General features: G+C 43.2%; 1 long non-coding RNA gene across 2 annotated transcripts in view; it reads right to left on the reverse strand.

Annotated features, from left to right (window-relative positions):
• The window catches only part of LOC141164505 (uncharacterized), a 55455-nt gene extending 33926 nt beyond the window's left edge, over nt 1-21529 (reverse strand). Inside the window, exons 1-4 of one of the 2 annotated variants that reach the window (XR_012250921.1) lie at nt 21386-21528; nt 17774-17854; nt 15679-15809; nt 14057-14431 (exon numbers count right to left, since the gene is read on the reverse strand). This is a non-coding gene — a long non-coding RNA (uncharacterized lncRNA). Of the gene's footprint in view, nt 1-14056; nt 14432-15678; nt 15810-17773; nt 17855-21385 lie in introns of those variants that run through there. The other variant, XR_012250922.1, reaches the window with a different exon arrangement.
• Between the last annotated feature and the right edge of the window lie 857 nt (nt 21530-22386).

Genomic DNA, 22386 nt, shown 5'->3' on the forward strand with positions numbered 1-22386 from the left:
TGTTCCCCACACATCTAGATAAGTTCCCTGAGGGGTATAGTTTCCAAAATTGTGTCAATTGTGGGGGTTTCCACTGTTCATGCACATCAGGGGCTCCCCAAACTTGACATGGCATCTGCTAATTACTCAAATAAATTTTACATTCAAAAAGTCAAATGGCGCTCCTTCCCTTCCAAGCCCTGCCATGTGCCTAAACAGTGTTTTTTTCCCACATATATGGTATCTGCATGCTCAGGAGAAATTGCACAACAAATTTTGGGGTCCATTTTTTCCTGTTACCATTGCAAAAATAAAAAAATTTGGGTCTAAATTAACATTTTTGTGAAAAAAAATAAATGTTCATTTTTTCTTTCCACATTCAAAAACTCCTGTGAAGCACCTGAAGACTTAATAAACTTCTTGAATGTGGTTTTGAGCACCTTGAGGGGTGGAATTTTTAGAATGGTGTCACTTTTGGGTATTTTTTGTCATAAATGCCCCTCAAAGTCACTTCAAATATGATGTGGTCCCTAAAAAAATGGTTTAGTAAATTTTGTTGGAAAAATGAGAAATCGCTGGTCAACTTTTAACCCTTATAACTTGCTAACAAAAAAAAATGTTGGTTCCAAAATTGTGCTGATGTAAAGTAGACATGTGGGAAATGTTATTTATTAACTATTTTGTGTGACATATCTCTTTGATTTAAGGGCATGAAAATTAAAATTTTGAAAATTGCGACATTTTCACCAAATTTCCATTTTTTTCACAAATAGTGATAGCAAAGAAATTTTACCACTGTCATGAAGTACAATATGTCACGAAAAAACAATCTCAGAATCAATGGGATGCATTGAAGCGTTCCAGAGTTATTAGCTCATAAAGTGACAGTTGTTAGAATTGTAAAAATTGGCCTGGTCATTAACGTGCAAACCACCTTGGGGGGTACAGGGATTAAATGGGGTATCTGGGACTTTGTGAAAATCAAAAAATGTGTCGAAGCACTAACTGGCAGCTAGTTTCTACCTACCTGCCTCTTGTGCCCAGCAGTGGCTTCTTTTCTCCCATGCTCTGTTGATGGGCGGGACTTCTGACATCATTCTGATTGACAGTCGGCTCCTCCAGTTTCAAAATAGAGAAACTACCGCACTCCTGGAGTAGTGAGGTGCTCAGGTAGGGTTACAAGCCCGACGTAATATTTAGTAAATAACCTGGCACTCAATAACCTGCTCTGAGCCCTCACTGAACCGAGCACATGTCAGCTGATTCTTACAGCTGACATGTGCCCGCAATAGCCGCGGGTGGAATCGCGATCCACCCGCGGCTGTTAACATGTTAAATGCCGCTGTCAATCTCCGACAGCGGCATTTAACACGCGCTTCCGGGTTGCGCTTCATAAGCCCCGCCCATCGGCGACCCCGTCACGTGATTGCGGGTCGCCGATGGGCGTGCATGACAACCCAGGGTCTGCAGCAGACGCCTGTGGTTGTCATGAGCTTGTCGCTATGAGCGCCATCTAGTGGTCGGCGCTGATAGCACAGGACCAATTCTGCTATATGCAGGGGATCTGCTGATCCCCTGTATGTAGCAGAGACGATCAGACAACTGCTGCTTCTAGTCTCCTATGGAGACTATTGAAGCATGCAGTAAGTGAAAAAAAAATGTTTTTAAAAATATAAAAAAAATAAAAAAAATATAAAAGTTTAAATCACCCCCCTTTCGCCCCATTCAAAATAAAATATAACAAAAAAAACCCCACATACACATATTTGGTATCGCCGCGTTCAGAATCACCCAATCTATCAATATAAAAAAAGAATTAATCCGATTGGTAAACGATGTAACGAGAAAAAAATTCTAAACACCAGAATTACGTTTTTTGGTCGCCGCAAAATTGCAATAAAATGCAATAACGGGCGATCAAAACATCGGATCTACCCCAAGATGTTATCAATAAAAACGTCAGCCCGGCGCACAAAAAATAAGCCCTCACCCAGCCCCGGATCATGAAAAATGGAGACGCTATAGGTCTCGGAAAATGGCACTATTTTTTTTTTGTTTTGTTTACCAAATTTTGGAATTTTTTTTCACCACTTAAATATAAAATAACCTATACATGTTTGGTGTCTACGAACTCGTAATGACCTGGAGAATAAGAATGGCAGGTCAGTTTTAGCATTCAGTGAACGTGGTAAAAACAATAGATAAAAAACAACTGTGGTATTGCACTTTTTTTGCAATTTTACCGCACTTGGAATTTTTTTCCCGTTTTCCCGTACATGATATGGTAAAACTAGTAATGGCGTTGAAAAGTACAACTTGTTCCGCAAAAAATAAGCCCTCACATGGCCATATTGTCCAAAAAATAAAACGCTATGGCTCTGGGAACAAGGGGAGCAAAAAACGAAAAAGCAAAAATGACAAAACCCAAGGTTGCGAAGGGGTTAACTCCATATTTGCAGGTTAGTAGCATTTAGTGACACGATAGGTTTCCTTTAATGAAAATTAACTCATTTTTGGGCCAAATACTTTGAATTCTAATATCACCTCAACGGAGAAGCGAACTGTAACAAAAAAAAATTTGGTGAAAGGTCCTCTTTAACTTGAAATTTAGAAAGGTTTTCGCTGCACAGAAAGAAATGAGAGCACATAACAAAACAAGCACAGTGAAGCAAAGTACCGCAGATAAAATGTCTTTGTATACATTGTTAGTCTGATTGTAGTTTTACGTTTATTGGTTTTTCTCAATAATACATTAAAAATATATTAATATGCATGCGAGAATATCTGTGACAGAACAAGTTATCCTCATTAGTGATGAGCGAGCATTAAAATGCTCGGGTACTCGTTGCTCGGGTCGGGCACATTGGAATACTGCTCGACCCGAGCAACGAGCCCAATGTAAGTCTATGGGAAACTCCAGCATTTTTCAGGCAGCTCCCCCCCGGCGGCCTGCAGAGGGCCTAAAAATTGCCCAAATTGATGGGAACAGTGCTCAAATAACATGGGAACAGCATGGGGAAGACCCCTGGAAGCATCTCTAACTCCCAGATCACTGCTGTCAACAACGTTGTCAGAGTATTACGCCACTTTTATGGACTCACAATAAAACGTACAAAAACGAAACCAAAATGGATTTTCCTGGGAAATATGTTAAGGAACATCCTTTCCAGGGTAATGACTTGTATATAAGGCAAAATAAATAACCAAAAACAAAAACAAAAATACTCCTCCACATCTTGGGCTATGTTCACACGAAGCATTTTTGATGAGTTTTTGCGCTTTTGCATTGCTTTCAACCAAGACAAATGCGTTCACCAGGAAATGTCATTTTAACATTTTACAACCTTATCTGGCTATGTGTTGTGTGACACATGCATACAGTGCTGAAAAGACATGGGAACAGCATGGGGAAGACTTCTAGAACCATCTCTGTCTCCCAGGTCACTGCCTAAAAGTGTGCCCATCATAAGTAATCCTTGGCGCATGCGAAGATGCCTCCCGCCATGCACCTGTCGTTGGAGACTTGCAACAATCACCGTCCACGTCCTTGTCCCAGTGCAGCGTTCAGTTGTCCCTACCCCATTCCTTGGAATGCAAGCGCAAGTACGCAACCAGCCACCCACCAACCCACAGGCTGCAATACTATACTGCCAAATTTTTGATAGCTGCTTGCACTTGAAATGTGGCCTTTTAGGCTCGAGGAGGCGGAAGCTGTCCACAATCTTATGGCGCCGGCGACCGGGTATCCATACTTGGTCCCCAGCAGCCACTATTTGTCCCGGTGTCGCCACCGCCTTTCACAAGGACGGGTCCCACAACATTACCCGTGCCCTCCCCAGTACACTTACTGGGAAGGACTGCCTACCCACAAACACGTGGACAGGTGAATGTGGCCAGGGACGGTACAGAGCCAGTCCACAGCTTTTTTTGCCGAGAGTTGTATTTAGCTCGGTGAAAGGACTGGCATAGAGGGAAACCGTATCTACCCTGGGTGTCATTTCTCCGTCACCAGATTCCACCCATTGTCACACACAACCATGCCTGGCTGTATATTCAGCGGTGAGAGCCACAGATCAGGCTGCTGTGTTACTGCTTTCAACAACTCTGCAGCGCTGGGCGGTTTGTCAATTAAGCATTACGCATGTTATCTTCAGCACAGCCTGTTGCCGCTTGGCCAAGGCAGTGCTGCAGTGCTTTCAGCTTGTGACTGATGTGGTCTTTTTGGAGATGGAGGAGGAGGTGCAGGAGCTGAACAATGTGATTACATTGAGGTTATATTGGTGACGCTGTTTTTTATACTAAAGAAAGATCCTATTCCTTTGTTTTTTTACGTTATTTTTTTAAGACAAATGCATTCACCGAGAAATGTCATTTTAACATTTTACAATCTTATCTGGCAATGTGGTGTGTGACACATCATCAGACACATCCTGTTTTATTTATGATGGAGGGTCTCTGAAAGTCATAAAGCCTATTTTGATAGGGACATCAGACGGCCCTTACTATTCTTAAAAGGCCAGCAGTCGGCCCTCGCTATTGTTAGAGAGCCATCAGCCGGCTATGCTTTGTTGTTCCCATTATTAACAAGTGGGTCTCCTATACTGTTATTGCGTATCCAGTGACTGCAAGGGCTGCCAAAAAGTACACTTACTGGGAAGGACCGCCTAACCACAAACACGTGGACAGGTGAATGTGGCCAGGGATGGTACTTAGCCAGTCCACAGCTTTTCTTGCTGAGTTGTATTTCACCACAGCCATATTCTTTAGCTTGGTGAAAGTACTTGGGAAAGCATATCTACCCAGCTGTCATTTCTCCCAGGAAGTCCTCTAAAGCTGCTTTCACTTGAAATGTGGCCTTTTAGGCTCATAGAGGTGGAAGCTTTTCATAACCTCATGCCGGCGGCGGCCGGGCGGCCATACTCGTTCCCCAGCCGCCACTGTTTCTCCCGGTGTCGTCTCCAGCCTTCCACAAGCACAGGTCCCACAACATTACTCGTGCCCTCCCCAGTGCACTTACTGGGAAGGACCGCCTAACCACAAACACGTGGACAGGTGAATGAGGCCAGGGACGGTACGGAGCCAGTCCACAGCTTTTTTTTGCTGAGTTGTATTTCACCACAGCCATATTCTTTAGCTCGGTGAAAGGACTGGCATAGAGGGAAACCACATCTACTCTGGGTGTCATTTCTCCCAGGAAGTCCTCTAAAGCAGCTTTTGCAGAAGCAATGGCAGCCCGTCCAACATCAACTTGCACTTCTCGGTGGTGCCTTGACATACAAACATCTTTCTTTGCGCATTTAATTTCATGACTACAGAGTTGGGCAATGGACTGATCTGCAATGCGGTTTGAGAAATAACATGCATAAGCACGTCTGATCCACATTAGCAAAAACAGCCATAGAGTGTCCGGGAACCTTCCCCCACACTTTTCTTAGCAAGGGCTGCTTCTTGGCAGGGTTGGACGGACCCACCAGAAAACTGGAGACTCCTCCGGTGGGCCCTGGCTTCTCCTTCAGGAGAGTTCATAGTGCCGAGGTGAGGCCATGATGATGATAGTGGCCACCATCTGCTTAGTTTTCTGTTACTTGGAATGCAAGCGCAAGTTTGCAGCCAGCTACCCACCCACAGGCTGCAATACTAAACTGCCAGATTTCTGGGCAGCTGCTTGCTCTTGAAATGTGGCCTTTTAGGCTCGTGGAGGCGGAAGCTTTTCACAACCTCATGCCTCATGCCTCGTGTCCATATTCGGTCCCCAGCCGTCACTATTTCTCCAAGTGTTGTCTCAGCCTTCTACCAGCTCTGGTCCCTGAACATTACTGCTGGTACTTTTCTGTGGGAATTTGCTTGCCTCCTACCAGCCTGGAATATTTCCAGTAAACAATGGTAAGACGCCATGGTATTAGCACTGCCCCCAGTAACAGTAGCGAAGCCATAACAAATTTCCTTCTCAGGAATTTTATTTGGTAGACTGAGTGGCTGCCCAAATACATTATTTTCACACAAAGGAGCTGAAGATAGAGTGGCAGTAGGTGCAAGTTTCTCCAGCCTGTTAGATATTAGAGGGTGAACGGCAGCACATTGGATCAGTGGTTAGCACTGAAGCCATGCAGCGCTGGGATCCTGGGTTCAAATCCCAGCAAGGGTGAGCCCTCAAAATCAAATCCTCTGGTGGGCACAATGTTTTTCAATCTGAAACAGCTTGTCAGTGGAAATTGTATTTCACCACAGCCATATTCTTTAGCTCGGTGAAAGGACTGGCATAGAGGGAAACCGTATCTACTCCGGCTGTCATTTCTCCGTCATCAGGTTCCGCCCATTGTCACACCCGACCATGCCTGGCTGTATGTTCAGCGGTGAGAGCCACAGATAAAGCTGCTGTGTTACAGCTTTCAACAACTCTGCAGCGCTGGGCTGTTTGTCATCTAAGCATTAAGCATGTCATCTTCAGCACAGCCTGTTGCCGCTTGGCCAAGGCAGTGCTGCAGTGCTTTCAGCTTGTGACTGATGTGGTCATTTCGGAGATGGAGGAGGAGGTGCAGGAGCTGAACAATGTGATTACATTGAGGTTACATTGGCGACTCTGTTTTTATACTAAAGAAAGATCCTACTGGTTTTTTTTTTATGTTATTTTTTAAGGCAAATGCATTCACCAGGAAATGTCATTTTAACATTTTACAACCTTATCTGGCAATGTGGTGTGTGACACATCATCAGACACATCCTGTTTCATGGATGATGGAGGGACTCTGAAAGATACATAGAGCAGGGGCACAGTAACGAGTACGACATGTTCCCATTAGAAAGGAGAGGGTCTGCTATACAGTTAGAGGGTATGCAGTGAGTCCAATGGCTGACCAAATTTAGGAAAAACCCCACTAAGAAATTAAAGAGACATAGAGCAGGGCCACAGTAACGACAAATTCCCATTAGGAAGGAGAGAGTCTGCTATACAGTTATAGGGTATGCAGTGAGTCCACGGCTAACCAAATTTAGGAAAAACCCCACTAAGAATTTTAAGACAAATAGAGCAGGGCCACAGTAACAAGATACGACATGTTCCCATTAGAAAGGAGAGGGTCTGCTATACAGTTATAGGGTATGCAGTGAGTCCAACGGCTGACCAAATTTAGGAAAAGCCCCACTAACAATTTATAGACACATAGAACAGGGCCACAGTAACAAGTACGACATGTTCCCATTAGAAAGGAGAGGGTCTGCTATACAGTTATAGGGTATGCAGTGAGTCTAATGGCTGACCAAATTTAGGAAAAACCCCACTAACAATTTAAAGAGACATAGAGCAGGGCCACAGTAACGACAAATTCCCATTAGAAAGGAGAGAGTCTGCTAAACATTTATAGGGTATGCAGTAAGTGTAACGGCTGATCAAATTTAGGAAAAACCCCACTAAGAATTGAAAGACACATAGAGCAGGGCCACAGTAACGACAAATTCCCATTAGAAAGGAAAGAGTCTGCTATACAGTTATAGGGTATGCAGTGAGTCTAACAACTAACCAAATTTAGGAAAAACCCCACTAACAATTTAAAGAGGCATAGAGCAGGGCCACAGTAACGACAAATTCCCATTAGAAAGGAGAGGGTCTCCCATAGTGTTGGCCTATGCGGTGAATGCAAGGGCTGCCAAAGATTTGGAGGCAATTCAATGCCCCTTGGAAGAGACGTGGAGGAGGGCCTCATAAAAAATGTTCCCATTAGAAAGGAGCGGGCCTCCTATACTTGTAATGCCCATGCACTAAGTGTATGGGCTGACAAACATTTACCCCTGGGGGGTATACATGAACATACTGTATCAATTTTTTTTTTTACGGGCATCATAAACACCCTTTAAAAAAATTATGTGGGTGTTGCATCACGGACCATGGTCACCCTGGTGATATGGTGGTGGAGGATGAGGAGAAGGAGGAGGGCAAGAGCAAATAGCCAAAATCAGGAAGCGTATACCCATGTCTGGGTGTGAAAAGGTGCATGGGAATACACCTCCCAAGAAAAGACACTGGATTTGAGTTTATGTTACGCAGCTATCATTCGGTGGTGTTGAGAAGTCTGGCCCAATCCAGCTCTTGTTCATTTTAATAAGAGTCAGCCTGTCAGCATTTTCAGTTGACAGGCGGATGCGCTTATTAGTTATAATTCCACCAGCAGCACTAAAAACCCGCTCTGATAAAACGCTGGCGGCAGGGCAGGCCAGGACCTGCAAGGCATAGAGAGCCAGTGCATTCCACGTATCCAGCTTGAATACCCAATAATTATAAGGCACAGAGGAATCACGGAAGATGTTGGTAGGGTCGGCAAGGTACTCCCTCAGCATCTTCCCAAACTTTGCACTCCTTGTGAAAGTACCCCGCGCCTCAGGGCCTGTGCGATGGGAGGGGCTGAGAAAACTCTCCCAGAACTTTGACAGTGTTCCCCTGCCTCTGCTGGATTGAAGTTGTGTCTCTCTTGCCTGTACTCCTTGGTTTTCCAACGAACTGTGCCCTCTGCCGCCAGCATTTTCAGATGGGAATTTTTTTAATAGTCCCGCAACAAGGGCCTTCTTGTACAGCCCCATTTTTGTAGACCTGTCCGCCTCAGGAATAAGACATATAAAGTTCTCCTTGTAGCGTGGGTCTAGAAGTGTCACCAACCAGTAATGACTGTCACCCAAAATTTTGAGAACGCGAGGGTCATGGGAAAGGCAGCGTAACATAAACTCAGCCATGCGTGCCAGACTACTAACAGGCAAGACTTCCGTGTCCTCACCAAGAGGATGACTGACCATGCTCTCCTCCTCCTCCTCTCTGTCCTCTGGCCATCCACGCTGAACAGACGGTATGACAGCTGTGCAGGTAGTACCGTCCATAGTGCATGAAACTAGCTCCTGTCCTTCCTCCTCCTCTTCCTCATTGTCACCCAATGCACGTGGGGATGAGATGAGGCTGGGCTGTGTGTAATCACCATGTATGGTTCCTTGCTCCATCTCATCATGCTCCGCCTGCAATGCATCCTCTTTGATTGGGAGCAGAGAGCGTTTCAGAAGACAGAGAAGCGGGATGGTGATGCTAATTATGGCGTCATCGCCGCTCACCGTCTTGGTGGAGTCCTCAAAGTTTTAGAGGATGGTACATATGTCTGACATCCATGTCCACTCATGAGGTCTTATGTGTGGAGTCTGACCTGAATACCGACGGCCTTGTTGATGCTGGTACTCAACAAATGCCCTCTTCTGCTCACAAATCCTTCCCAACATCTGCAGTGTAGAGTTCCAATGCGTGGGGACATCACACACCAGTCTGTGCGCCGTAAACTGCAAGCGCTGCTGAAACACGGCAAGGGAGGCGGAAGCTGTAGCTGACTTTCTAAAATGGGCACACAGGCGGCGTACTTTAACAAGCAGATCCGGCAGCTCCAGGTAAGATTTGAGAAACCGCTGAACCACGAGGTTAAGCACATGGGCCAGGCATGGTACGTGTGTAAGCTCGCCTCGCCTCAGAGCCGCCACCAGGTTCTGGCCATTGCCACACACTACCATGCCTGGCTGTAGGTTCAGTGGAGTGAGCCACAGATCTGCCTGCTCTTTCAGAGCTGTCCACAACTCTTCAGCATTGTGCAGTTTGTCACCTAAGCATATTAGCTTCAGCAAAGCCTGTTGCCGCTTGGCAGAGGCAGTGCTGCAGTGCTTCCAGCTTGTGACTGATGTGGTCATTTCGGAGAAGGAGGCTGAAGAGGAGGAGGCGGAGGAGGATGAGGTGCAGGAGCTGTAGACCGTGGGGGTAACCTTGATTGACCTAGGGCCCGCAATCTTTGGCGTCAGGAGGACGTGTTCCGTCCCAAGGTCCGACTGGGTCCCGGCTTCTACTATGTTAACCCAGTGTGCCGTCAGCGAGATGTACCGTCCCTGCCCACAAGCACTTGTCCACGTGTCCGTGGTTAGGTGGACTTTCCCGGTATCTGCGTTGTTGAGGGCACGGCTAATGTTTTGGGACACGTGCTTGTGTAATGCGGGGAGAAATAGTGGCGGCTGGGGTCCGAGGGACCGCCGCCGCCATCATGTTGCGGAATGCTTCCGTCTCCACGAGCCTAAAAGGCAACATTTTGAGCGCAAGCAGTCGTGAAATGTGAGAATTTAGTAGTGTGGCCTGTGGGGCATTGGCTGCATATTTGCGCTTGCGTTCCAAGGACTGGGGTATGGACAACTGAACGCTGCGCTGGGACAAGGACATGGACGTGCTTCCTGATGCTGCTACTTGAGAGAGCGCAACGACAAGTGCAGGGCAGTAGGCATCTTCGCATGCACCATAGACAGGGGATTGGCTTGCATGCACAACAGCGGAAGAAACAATGGTGCCACCTGCAGACACTGTTCCTGGACCCAGGGGTTCGGCCCACAAAGTCGGGTGCTTTGCTGCCATGTGCCTGATCATGCTGGTGGTGGTCAGGCTGGTCGTTTTGACACCCCTGCTGATGCTGGCCTGGCAGGTGGTGCAAATGGCCTTTTTGAGGTTATCGGCAGAGTCTTTAAAAAACAACCAGACTCGGGAAGACCTAACAGTTGTACTGGCAACTTCCTTCGTGTTGGTGTTACGGGGAACGGTTGCCTGCCTTCTGTCTGTGGCCACCACACTGCTTCTTCCTGCCTGTTGGGGTGTTCTGCCTCCCTCCCCCTGTGTGCTGCTATCCTCGCTCTGCATGTCCTCCTGCCAGGTTGGGTCAGTTACTATATCATCCACCACCTCGTCTTCGACTTCCGCACCCTGGTCCTCCTCCTGACTTTCTGGTAATTGTGTCTCATCATCGTCCACCTCTTGTGACACTTTCCCACCGTCGTCTTCGTGTGACCGTGGCTGCTCAAATATTTGGGCATCGCTACACGCGATCTCCTCTTGCCCCGCTTCAAGTGGACCGGGCAAGAGGCCCGAATCTATAAATGGAAAAGTGAACAGCTCGTTAGAGTGTCCAAGTGTGGGATCAATTGTCTCCGGGCACTTGGCATGGTGGGAGGAAGGAGGATCAGGGTGAGGAATATGCGATCCAGACTCACGGCTACTGAGACTTGACCGTGTGGAAGACAGGGTGGTGGTGGCTAAGTGACTGGAAGCAGCCAACCTTTTGACACTGCTCTGGGTTCAATAGTGGTGTGCTGCGGTCCCCTAGGAATTGGGACTGGAAGGTCAGGCGAGAAGATGTGGGTGTTTGTTGAAGCACAATTTCAGCTTGCCCACGGCCTTGTCTCCGGCCTCTGCATGCACCATCATCATCACGTCCAGTCCCCCGTCCCTTGCCACGTGCCTTGCCCATTTTAAATGGAGGACAGTATCTTCCACGCTCACTATAAATGACTGAGTTTGAAGCGAACTTATATGTGATCTGTGTGATGGAGAAAACAGAGTTTTAAATACCTGGCCTGTAGGTAACTAGTTTGAACAGCAAACTGCGGTGAATTGCTTCACTGATACACTGAAAGAAATTTTTAATTGAGGCCAGAAATGGCAGTATTTTCTGACAACGTACAGTACAGACCAAAAGTTTGGACACACATTCTCATTTAAAGATTTTTCTGTATTTTCATGACTTTGAAAATTGTACATTCACACTGAAGGCATCAAAACTATGAATTAACACATGTGGAATTATATACTTAACAAAAAAGTGTGAAACAACTGAAAATATGTCTTATATTCTAGGTTCTTCAAAGTAGCCACCTTTTGCTTTGATGACTGCTTTGCACACTCTTGGCATTCTCTTGATGGGCTTCAAGAGGTAGTCACCGGAAAATGTTTTCACTTCACAGGTGTGCCCTGTCAGGTTTAATAAGTAGGATTTCTTGCCTTATAAATGGGGTTGGGACCATCAGTTGTGTTGTGCAGAAGTCTGGTGGATACACAGCTGATAGTCCTACTGAATAAACTGTTCGAATTTGTATTATGGCAAGAAAAAAGCAGCTAAGTAAAGAAAAACGAGTGGCCATCATTACTTTAAGAAATGAAGGTCAGTCAGTCCGAAAAATTGGGCAAACTTTGAATGTGTCCCCAAGTACAGTTGCAAAAACCATCAAGCGCTACAAAAAAACTGGCTCACATGAGGACCGCCCCAGGAAAGGAAGACCAAGAGTCACCTCTGCTTCTGAGGATAAGTTTATCTGAGTCACCAGCCTCAGAAATCGCAGGTTAACAGCAGCTCAGATTAGAGACCAGGTCAATGCCACACAGAGTTCTAGCAGCAGACACATCTCTACAACAACTGTTAAGAGGAGACTTTGTGCAGCAGACCTTCATGGTAAAAAAGCTGCTAGGAAACCACTGCTAAGAACAGGCAACAAGCAGAAGAGACTTGTTTGGGCTAAAGAACACAAGGAATGGACATTAGACCAGTTGAAATCTGTGATTTGATCTGATGAGTCCAAATTTGAGATCTTTGGTTTCAACTACCGTGTCTTTGTGCGATGAAAAAAAGGTGAACGGATGGACTCTACATGCCTGGTTCCCACCGTGAAGCATGGAGGAGGAGGTATGATGGTGTGGGGGTGCTTTTCTGGTGACACTGTTGGGGATTTATTTAAAATTGAAGGCATACTGACCAACATGGCTACCACAGCATCTTGCAGTGGCATGCTATTCCATCCAGTTTGCGTTTAGTTGGACCATCGTTTATTTTTCAACAGGACAATGACCCCAAACACACCTCCAGGCTGTGTAAGGGCTATTTGACCAAGAAGGAGAGTGATGGGGTGCTACGCCAGATGACCTGGCCTCCACAGTCACCAGACATGAACCCAATTGAGATGGTTTGGGGTGAGCTGGACTGCAGAGTGAAAGCAAAAGGGCCAACAAGTGCTAAGCATCTCTGGGAACTCCTTCAAGATTGTTGGAAGACCATTTCCGGTGACTACTTCTTGAAGCTCATCAAGAGAATGCCAAGAGTGTGCAAAGCAGTCATCAAAGCAAAAGGTGGCTACTTTGAAGAACCGAACCTAGAATATAAGACATATTTTCAGTTGTTTCACACTTTTTTGTTAAGTATATAATTCCACATGTGTTAATTCATAGCTTTGATGCCTTCAGTGTGAATGTACAATTTTCATAGTCATGAAAATACAGAAAAATCTTTAAATGAGAATGTGTGCCCAAACTTTTGGTCTGTACTGTATATGTGATACGTGTGATGGAAAAAACTGAGTTTTAAATATCTGGCCTGTAGGTAACTAGTTTGAACAGCAAACCGGTGTCAAAAATGTTGCTGACGCAGTGGAAAAAAATTGGAATGGAGGCCAAAAATGGCAGTATTTTCTGAAAACGTACATGTGATCCGTGTGATGGAGAAAACACGGTTTTAAATAGCTGGATTTCTAGCGCTCTAATATGGAAAGGACCTGGCTGTATTCTGCAGTGCCAACAAGCAAATGGCGCAGAAAAACGGTGTTCTCTGGAATGCTTTTTAAGCAAATAATGAGGATTAAGATCCAAAAAAAAGTATTCCTGGCCCCAGAGACCTGGGCCTTTGTATAGAAATATCTAACAGCAGCAGAAGGCAGAACTGGAATGAAGCCTCTTGTGCTATAAGCACTGCAGTCTGCTATATACACCGCCTGCCTATATACACTGCCTGCCTGATATCTCTGCAGATGGATTAGTCCTCAGAAGGACTGTTTGTTAAGATGTATATGTGTAATGTACGGTTTTTCTCCCTACACTACCTAATACACAATCAAATCTCTCCCTGACGCAGCAGCAGCTCTCCCTACACTGTCTGATCCGGAGTGACTGTGATGAGCATGGCGGCGTCAGGTCTGATATAGACCTGATGACGCTGTGCGGCCAGCCAATCACTGTAATGCCACAACCACCATGGCTACGGCATTACAGTAAGTGGCAGGCAATCCCTGCATGTTCATTCTCTCTCTACAGAGCGCCAAACATGCAGGGAGGGGACCTGAGCATTCGCTCGAGCAACCCGGAAATACTCGGCGAGCGCCGAGCATCTCGAGCAGTGAAATTCTCTGGTGAGCACCGAGCAGTAGCGAGCATGCTCGCTCATCACTAATCCTCAGAAATGCAGCACCCACAAAAATCATCCATACCAACCAGACAGATATTTTTATAATTTCAGTATATAATAGAAAAGCAGCAAAAATACGTTATTAATGTATGTATATATATATATAAATTTGTTGAATAAAAATACTGATTTCTAAAAGGTCGCGTCGAGGATCTGAAAAAATGACTAAAGACAAGAATGGCAAGAAATGTAAAAATATATATAAATAATTAGTTTTTTTGCTAAATCCCCCACAATTCAGATTTTTGCACTTAATCGCTACAGGAAGTCAAGGAAACCAGCAGGAACACCAGAGTATAATGTATAATTATAGCAGTGAGTGGTTTCAATAAAGGGAAATTCAGGTTTTAGCAATATCGTTTTTCTGTTCTTCTATAGCATTACTCCTGATTGCCTACCTGTGAAAAAAAAAGCACAATATAAGTTTGCAATCAGTGTTGTACTATAGTCTGTATGATAGAAATACTGTATAACAAGGACTAGGAATCTATGATGTGAGTTTCCAATAAACGGTATAAGGCTATGTTCACACATTGCGTTTTTTATGCAAATTTTAAACTGTGTTTTATAGTACCAGCAAAAGATATGAGGTTTCAGAAATCTCATGCACACATTGTTTTATTTTCCTGACTGAATTGGAAAACTGCTGCGTTTTTGCAAACTGCAGCATGTCACTTCTTTCAGCTTTTTTTTCAGTGTTTTTTCACCCATAGAAAGCAATGAGTAAGTGCAAAAATACAGCAAAAAATGCAGCGATCAGGTTTTGCTGCATTTTTGGTGGAAAAACCTAAGGAAGTTGCATAATGTTTTTTTTAGGGTAGAGCATTAAGCTTCATCAGCATGCACAAGAGACAATAAAAAAAGCAGCAAAAAAACGCACCAAAACCTGCTTTTTGTAAGCAGCATCTTTACTGCCAAGAGAGCAGCTTTTGCCTGCCGAATAAAAAGGCAGTTAAAATGCAACGTGTGAACATAGCCTAAGGGTACATTCACAGGGAGTCTTTTTGATGAGTTTTTGCAGCCGAAAATCCACGTTTTTGAGGAGGATTTAGGAGAGTTTCCACTCCAAAGACAGATATAATTATCAAATATATATTAGCACATTGAGGAACCCCAAACTTAAATTTCAAAGATATAAGTAAAACAGAAAGATGTTTGCAGCATCTTCTACATGATGCTGATTAAAGCCCTAGTCTCCTGCTAATGTTTATCATCTTTGGCTGCTGACCAGTTAAGGGGTTGCATTTAGCATGCAATCTAAGAATTTTGGGAGGAAACCCACGCAAACACGGGGAGAACATACAAACTCCTTGCAGATGTTGTCCTTGGTGGGATTTGAACCCAGGACCCCAGCGCTGCAAAGTTACAGTGCTAATCACTGAGACAGTTAAGGCATCTTTCCATATTGTTCCAGTCTGGTGAGATTTGCAACAAAGTGCTTTATGTGTCGAAGCAACTGGGAGAGGACGGCAGCCATCAGTCATGTAGGACTGTCTTGTAGTAGAAAACTACATGGCTTGACTGGGTTTTGTGTTTTGATTAAGGCGTGAAATATTTGAGCACTGGGATCCTACAACCAATCAGTTGTGCAAAAGATTTTAATGGCAGACTGTTTTTTCCATTCCATAAATGCCAAAACACTTACCTTCTTCGACTTACTAGCTTTTAGAACTGTATTCCACTCGTTTTTGGGTTTCGGTGCTTTTCCATCTTTTTCATCTTTCTTATGATGATTCCTCCATCTCCGTTTTATGCTGTTAAGCATACCCCGATTAACTTAAATGATGAAAGAAAATGTGTTAGTACAAGGGATGCCTGAGATTTAAGGAATTTAAGGAATAAAAATTATTTACACATCACCTTTGCAATAGTATAATGACTTGGAAGGTGGGTTGAGTTTTGCTTTCTATATGACAATTTATTTACCTACTTTGTACCAAATTAGAGAAGTTAATTGGAAGCGCTGAGGGTCCTTTGCTCAGGATTCCCATTCCCTCGCTCTGGAGAACCTGTCCTGTCCTGCATTACACATACAGCACACTGATTTGATAGGGGCCTATACAATGCTTAGTTTCTTCTGTGGTGACACTGCAAGGAAACTGACAGGTTTCCTGATAAATTTCAGACGGACAGAGTTGATTAAAATGATTTGAAGAGAATCACATTTGAGTTGAGTTTTAGGAAATTTGCTTGCTCCAGCCATTTTGCACCATTTTGCGCATTACAGAAGATTGCATCAGCCAGAGAAGACTTTTATGACATTAGACGCAGCCATGTGGGCTTCACCATAATGCCTTACAGCTATCACATTACAGCTAATCAGTAGGAACTATTGTAGCCTGTATAAAAGCCAAGGCAAGGAACATAGCAGGCATTGTTGGGCGATTTAGGATGATTCAGAATATCGAGATCACATCAAAGCTCACAGCTCAGCATCAGAGATAGGAAGAGAGAGTCCCAAAAATTGGACACATACTCCAGACAAAGGGGCCATTTCATTGAGCCAATTAATAAATTTGGTGCATTTTCTCTGTGGTGTCAAAGACTGGAGTAGCATTTGCGGTGTACAAATTGCTGGCGTTTTAACGAATTGAATGGACAGATGTGTCCACGTCCCATCCTCTCCCCAGCTATACCCATTTCGGTGGAGATGCTTCAAAATGGCGTGAACACATCAAAAGGCTCCAAATTTTTGCAGAATCTCACTTTACTTAAAAATTGTGACTTTTTAAAGCTTTCATTGTAGTTTTTTTTAATTGCGTAAAAGCATTTTTGACCAGCAGTATAGTGTATAGCGGTACTGGACGTTTATTCTGCTGCATTTGGAATTAAATATTTTCATCTGAATTCTTCATGCACTAGCAAGCCAACACAGTATTTTTCAAAGTAAAAAAAATCTGAACTTTGGGTCATACAACGTGTGCTTCTGACAAGTGAGCTACTCTACTGAGTTTTTGCGTTTTGATTTTTTCTTTTCAATAAAGTGGTGATCCAGGGAAAGTGTGTGTGGGGGGGTGATTATTTTATTAAAGTATTTTTTTTTGTGTTTCCTTTTTATTAATGGGGGTACTAATGGGGGTGTTTGATAGACACCTCTCCATTGCTAACACTAGGGCTTGATGTCAGCTGTGTTTTTGGACACTTCACAGCTGACATCAACCCCAAAAACCATTACCCCGATTGCCAAATCACCAAGGCAATCAGGAAGAGATGAGATGAAGTGCCAGAACTTGGAAAATCTCATGTGATGCTCCGCTTCTGGGGTAGCTGCGGGCTTGTATTTTTGGGGAAGGGCCCAATAACCATGGACCTTCCCAGCCTGATAATATAAGCCAGCATCTGTCTGCTTTACCTTTGCTGGTTATAAAAAATGGGGGGTGGGGGAGCCTCAGCATTTTTATCATTTATTTATTAGGTTAATAGATGTACAATAAGTTCTACACGCAAGGCACTAATGTGTCGTGAGGTTGTTAAATTATATATCTGCCATCTATCTATCTATCTATCTATCTATCTATCTATCTATCTCTCTCTTTATATAAGCTGCCTTTCTTTTTTAACTATTAGCTCTATAAGTTTCAAATAGTAATCATTGTTGAACAGAAACGCTGGTGAAAAATGCAAGTGAAAAGTGCATGCAAAAATGCACGTATTATCCTTTGCAAAAATTTCTGCATCCAAATACTTAACGTGTATACATAGCCTTTGTCTTTCACTCCTAGGAAGCTTATTTTACTTACTTTTATCGGCATTACCATCTTCCGACATGTTCTTTTTGACCCTTTTTAGAATATTTAAGAACCAAAATGTACGTCCCACAGCTGCAAAAAAAATTACAATATTTGAAAATTTTAAATAACCAATACAAATGCTCATATAGGTAAACTTACATTAAAATATAACTTACGTTCTTGATTATTCTTGTAACTGTCACAAAACATTGCATGGCTAATTCATCTTCAGCTATCTTTTGCCTTAAAAAATGGCAGCTGCTTTGCAGCCCAAAGGCTGAGAAGTTCACTTTTATGCCATTCTACATGGCTTCTTCTTTGTACAGAAGATATAAACTATACGATCAATCCATTGATTGCCAACCAAACTCAAAGAAGTGCTATTGTTGTTTGGATGAAAAGTTTAAATAATTGTCAACGAGGTAGGAAATCTATTCTCACTTTGACTTGGGATCCTGAGTTCTACTACAAACCCCTTATCTGGCTTCTTCTTTGATATCCCCTTTGTTCTTCCATCTCCCCCAATTTCATATGTAACATACACTGAACCATTTCTATTAATACACTAATATTAGCTCCCAAATGATTATTTTGTGGATCCCATTGACTTAAAATGATGTCCATGAGAGGTTCCAGCTCATAGATGGTGAACTGACCTTTCCTTTGAGAGTCAGGAGCCCCCAATGCACCTTTAATATAGTTGGTGTCACGCAGTGCTTTGGGACTATGGGCGCTGAACAGGTCCCTAGAACTAGGGGCGCCCTATCCTATCCCTGTCCCCCCTATTACTCCTGAAAGTGGAGACGCTGGGTTCACGTGCCTTACTATGCTCGTAAATTAATCCTTATCTGTCCCCTCCCCCAACCAGGGAGGTGGAAAGCCAAAGAGTAGAGGTATACACTAACTAGAAAAACAAGGGAAGGCAGACAGGGATAAATGAAAATATACAAAATACACTCACCCAACAACAGAGTGGGGCACAGGGGAGTAAAAGGAAGGAGAAACTAAATAGGAGAGGATGAGTATGTGCACACAAACAAAACTCCAAGCAACAATCTCTTGAACAAAACTCCAAATGCCAACTCCAACCACAAACTACACCTCCAACTCCAAACCAGGCAATAAGAACTAACTCTAGCAATTCCTAAGTGTCAGAGGCAAGCATATGTAGCAGAGGGGAGTGATCAACACTGAAGAGCTGAGACAAGGAAAGCCTCAGGACTTGTATGGGTAACTTTGATCCACGACTCCGATTAAAATTGGACACGTCTACATAGTTGTTTTACAGTAAGAAAACACAGTAATGTGAGTATCACCATGGACTTAAACAGGGACATGTTCTATCTGTAAAAATTACGGATAGAACACATATGGGATTCAGGGAAGTCTAAATAAGACCTTGGAGGAATGGGAACTCCAAATATTGCTTTGTGTCCACAAAAGCCCAGTTCAAAGGCATGAGAATTATGCATGCAAAGAAATGTGTGTCATGTGTCCAAAATAAAATACCACTGGCGCAGTCTTTTTATTGGCAAATCACTAAGTATAGACTTTATTATACGAGACAACAACTCCAATTTGGCTGTTTTTTCTTTGACCGTAGTGCTGAGTGGCATAAAAATATGTCAATCAAATATAAAAAAAATGAATCCGTGGCACTCACCATCTGCCAATTACAGTTCGCTAAATTTCACAAAACAGGTCTATGGAAGGAGAGATGCTCTGATCTGGTCTACGCGCACTTTCACAAGGCCTAATCGACGGCATTCAAAACGGCCATTGGCCTGATCGGGACACCACTCCTTCCATGAAGCTGTTGTTTTAAGAAATAAAAAAGATTTGTATTGGCAGATGGTGGCCTCTGGGGATTATTCCTTCTTCATATTATCACACACATCATAAAGATAAGTAGTGATGTACAGGATTATCTTCGCACATCTGGAACAAGTAGGGCTGCTGCGCTACCTAATAGGAAATTACTATGTGGAGTACGAGTAATACTGGATCCTGGGGACTGGTGTGGGGAGGTCAAGCTCAAAAAATGTAGCTATAATAAACATAAAATAGGCATGACACTTTCTGAGCTTTAACGTATGCGGCAGGTTTATGTTAGAGAGTTTTCATGTCACATCATGAACAGAATTCAAAGAAGACATTCCGCAAAATATTTTCTTTTCATTAGCTACAGTTTATGAATAATTACTAGCTTCAAGGGTTTCTCCATGAAAAGACAAAAATAAATATATTAAAAAACATATCCCTTTTTAACTGATCAACCCCCCACCCCCACCCAAGCTGGGCTGGCCCCAAGAAGTTCACTGTATCCTAAAGTGTGCAATATACTTAAGGCTTCCTATATCTCGTGTGCCCGTAACTGAATCTCTCCCATTCTAATTTAATCCCTATGTTCTATGCTATAGTTTATACTCTGCTCTTAATCCTAGACTTTCCCTTCACACTATACATAAATAACATTATACATTACTCATTGCTCATAGAACTCTATGCAGTTCCACATATTATAACAATCACAAATCAGCACACATTTTGTACAAACACCGCTAGAGAGGGAAAGGCATATGACAGCCCCTGTCACGCCCTTACTGTACATCTATCATGGGATGGATCTGTTTGGGCATGAGATTTCTATAAATCCCAACCAGTTTGCTAGCATTGTTAGGCTACGTTCCCATAATGAGCTTTTGATGTTGCAGATTTTCTGCACCATTTCTGTACCCATTATATAAAATAGGTTGCTTACATTTTTTTTAAATATGCAGCATGAAAAACTCACAAAAAAACTCATTGTGGATATTTAGCTTTTGACGATTTTTGAGCATCGAAAATACGCAATTTCAAAAACTCACCAAAAGCTCAAAATATGCAAATGTTTTCTTCATTGAACCCAATAACTCCTGGATAAAAATGGAATTATACAGTGGATTCATGAACAAATGCAATGTGGACCCATACATGCCAGTCTCTTGCAAAGTTCCAGTGCCCCTGCAGCAAATTTGTTGCAGAAATTTCTGCAACTGAATTTTTTTCCCCCATATATCTGAACGGGATTGTTTCTGCAGAACGTGCAAGGATTTCTGTGAACCCTATTCAGATGAACGAGACAGTCATGCAAAAGATTTCCGTAAAAACTTTGCATTCAGTACTACTGACATTTTAGGACTCCGCATTCTAACATTTTTTGGGGACCGAAAATCAAAAATAAATACATAAATAATATAAAAAAATCTACATTAATACACAAATTGCCTCTTCAGAGAAAAAGAGGACTTGTAGGAAGCAGCAATCCTACAAGTCACAATGCAAACATTTTCTTAAATGTTTATGCCTCGTGTTCACAAAAGCTGTCAAACAGTACAAATATATGTACAAGAAAACAAGTTAAAAATGTAAAAACAAAGGAAACTTTTTTTTTTTACAACTTCTAAAAAAACAATGTAACAAAATTTCCCAAATTCTTAAACTAAGAAAAGGGATTGAAGAACGAATTCTTAACATCAACTACATTATTTCGTTACTTACAGACTTTATCCTAATGGAAAACCCAAGGACAAGCAGAAAACAACACAATCGAAGTGATATTAATGTTAAAGTTAGTGTCACCTGTGTATTTCTGGCTGACGTCTGTCTTGTGCTTACAGCTCGTGTTCTCTGCGGGAGATTACAGGTACCGCTGTCTTAAATATAAAGACTTACCAGGAAATGGGTGTTGATAAGGTGTGTTTGGGGTGTGTAAATAATGGAAATGAAGAAATCACTGAACCTTTCATCCAGGTAGATTATATTACATGGTTTATCACTGGTTAAGTATTATACCTACATACTTGTATTGTTATTTTCAATGGAAATAAGTGTTGTAGAGGATTGCCATATAGCAAATGGGATGCCAATATTAAAAAAGGGTTAAAACTGGGTCCAAAAACTATAAACCGGCAGGGAGCAAAATCTTTGAGGATTGAGAGATGCTATCTGTTTCATGTTTGACAGATGGTCGTTCTGGATCCGGCTGTAGAAGTTCCCTGCGCTTGGCTTTGCAGACACCTTCTTGATCCTTTCATCTCTGTAGTGCAGTGTTATCCTTCTCTCGCTAGGACCCAGCAGTGACACTATTTGACACACCCTTGCCTGATATTTAAAAACCCTCAGTGTCTCCAGAGAGTCGCCGATGATAGAACTATATTCCTCTGTTAAGGCCTGCAGTTCTAGCAGTCGGCTAGTGTCTTCTTGAAGTTCGTTGATGAACTATTGTCGTGATCTCTCTGGTATCTTCTCAAAGTGTATTCCCTTGTCTGTTTGCCTTGTTTGCTTTTAGTTGCAATGGGGGCTGACTAGTGCTCACCCCATCCCCTACCTACCTAGCTCTAGGGTCAGTCAGGGATTAGGTATCCTGCTCGGCGATAGGTGTGGAACCTATACAGGGACGATAGGGGAGTCAGGGTGTTTTTAGATCTGCCTAGGTGTCTCCACTCCCCCTTTTACCATTGTCGTACACTTGGTCCTTCCCTTCCCTAGCATGACACTATTGTGGAGTATCTCAATAAGAATAGCCTCATAACCCAACAACAACATGGGTTTATGAGGGATCGACCAAGTCAAACTAACCT

Source organism: Phyllobates terribilis, unplaced genomic scaffold (assembly GCF_046119375.1).
Source record: "Phyllobates terribilis strain yellow unplaced genomic scaffold, ASM4611937v1 Scaffold_10__3_contigs__length_209671492, whole genome shotgun sequence".
In the NCBI taxonomy this organism is placed as follows: domain Eukaryota; kingdom Metazoa; phylum Chordata; class Amphibia; order Anura; family Dendrobatidae; genus Phyllobates; species Phyllobates terribilis.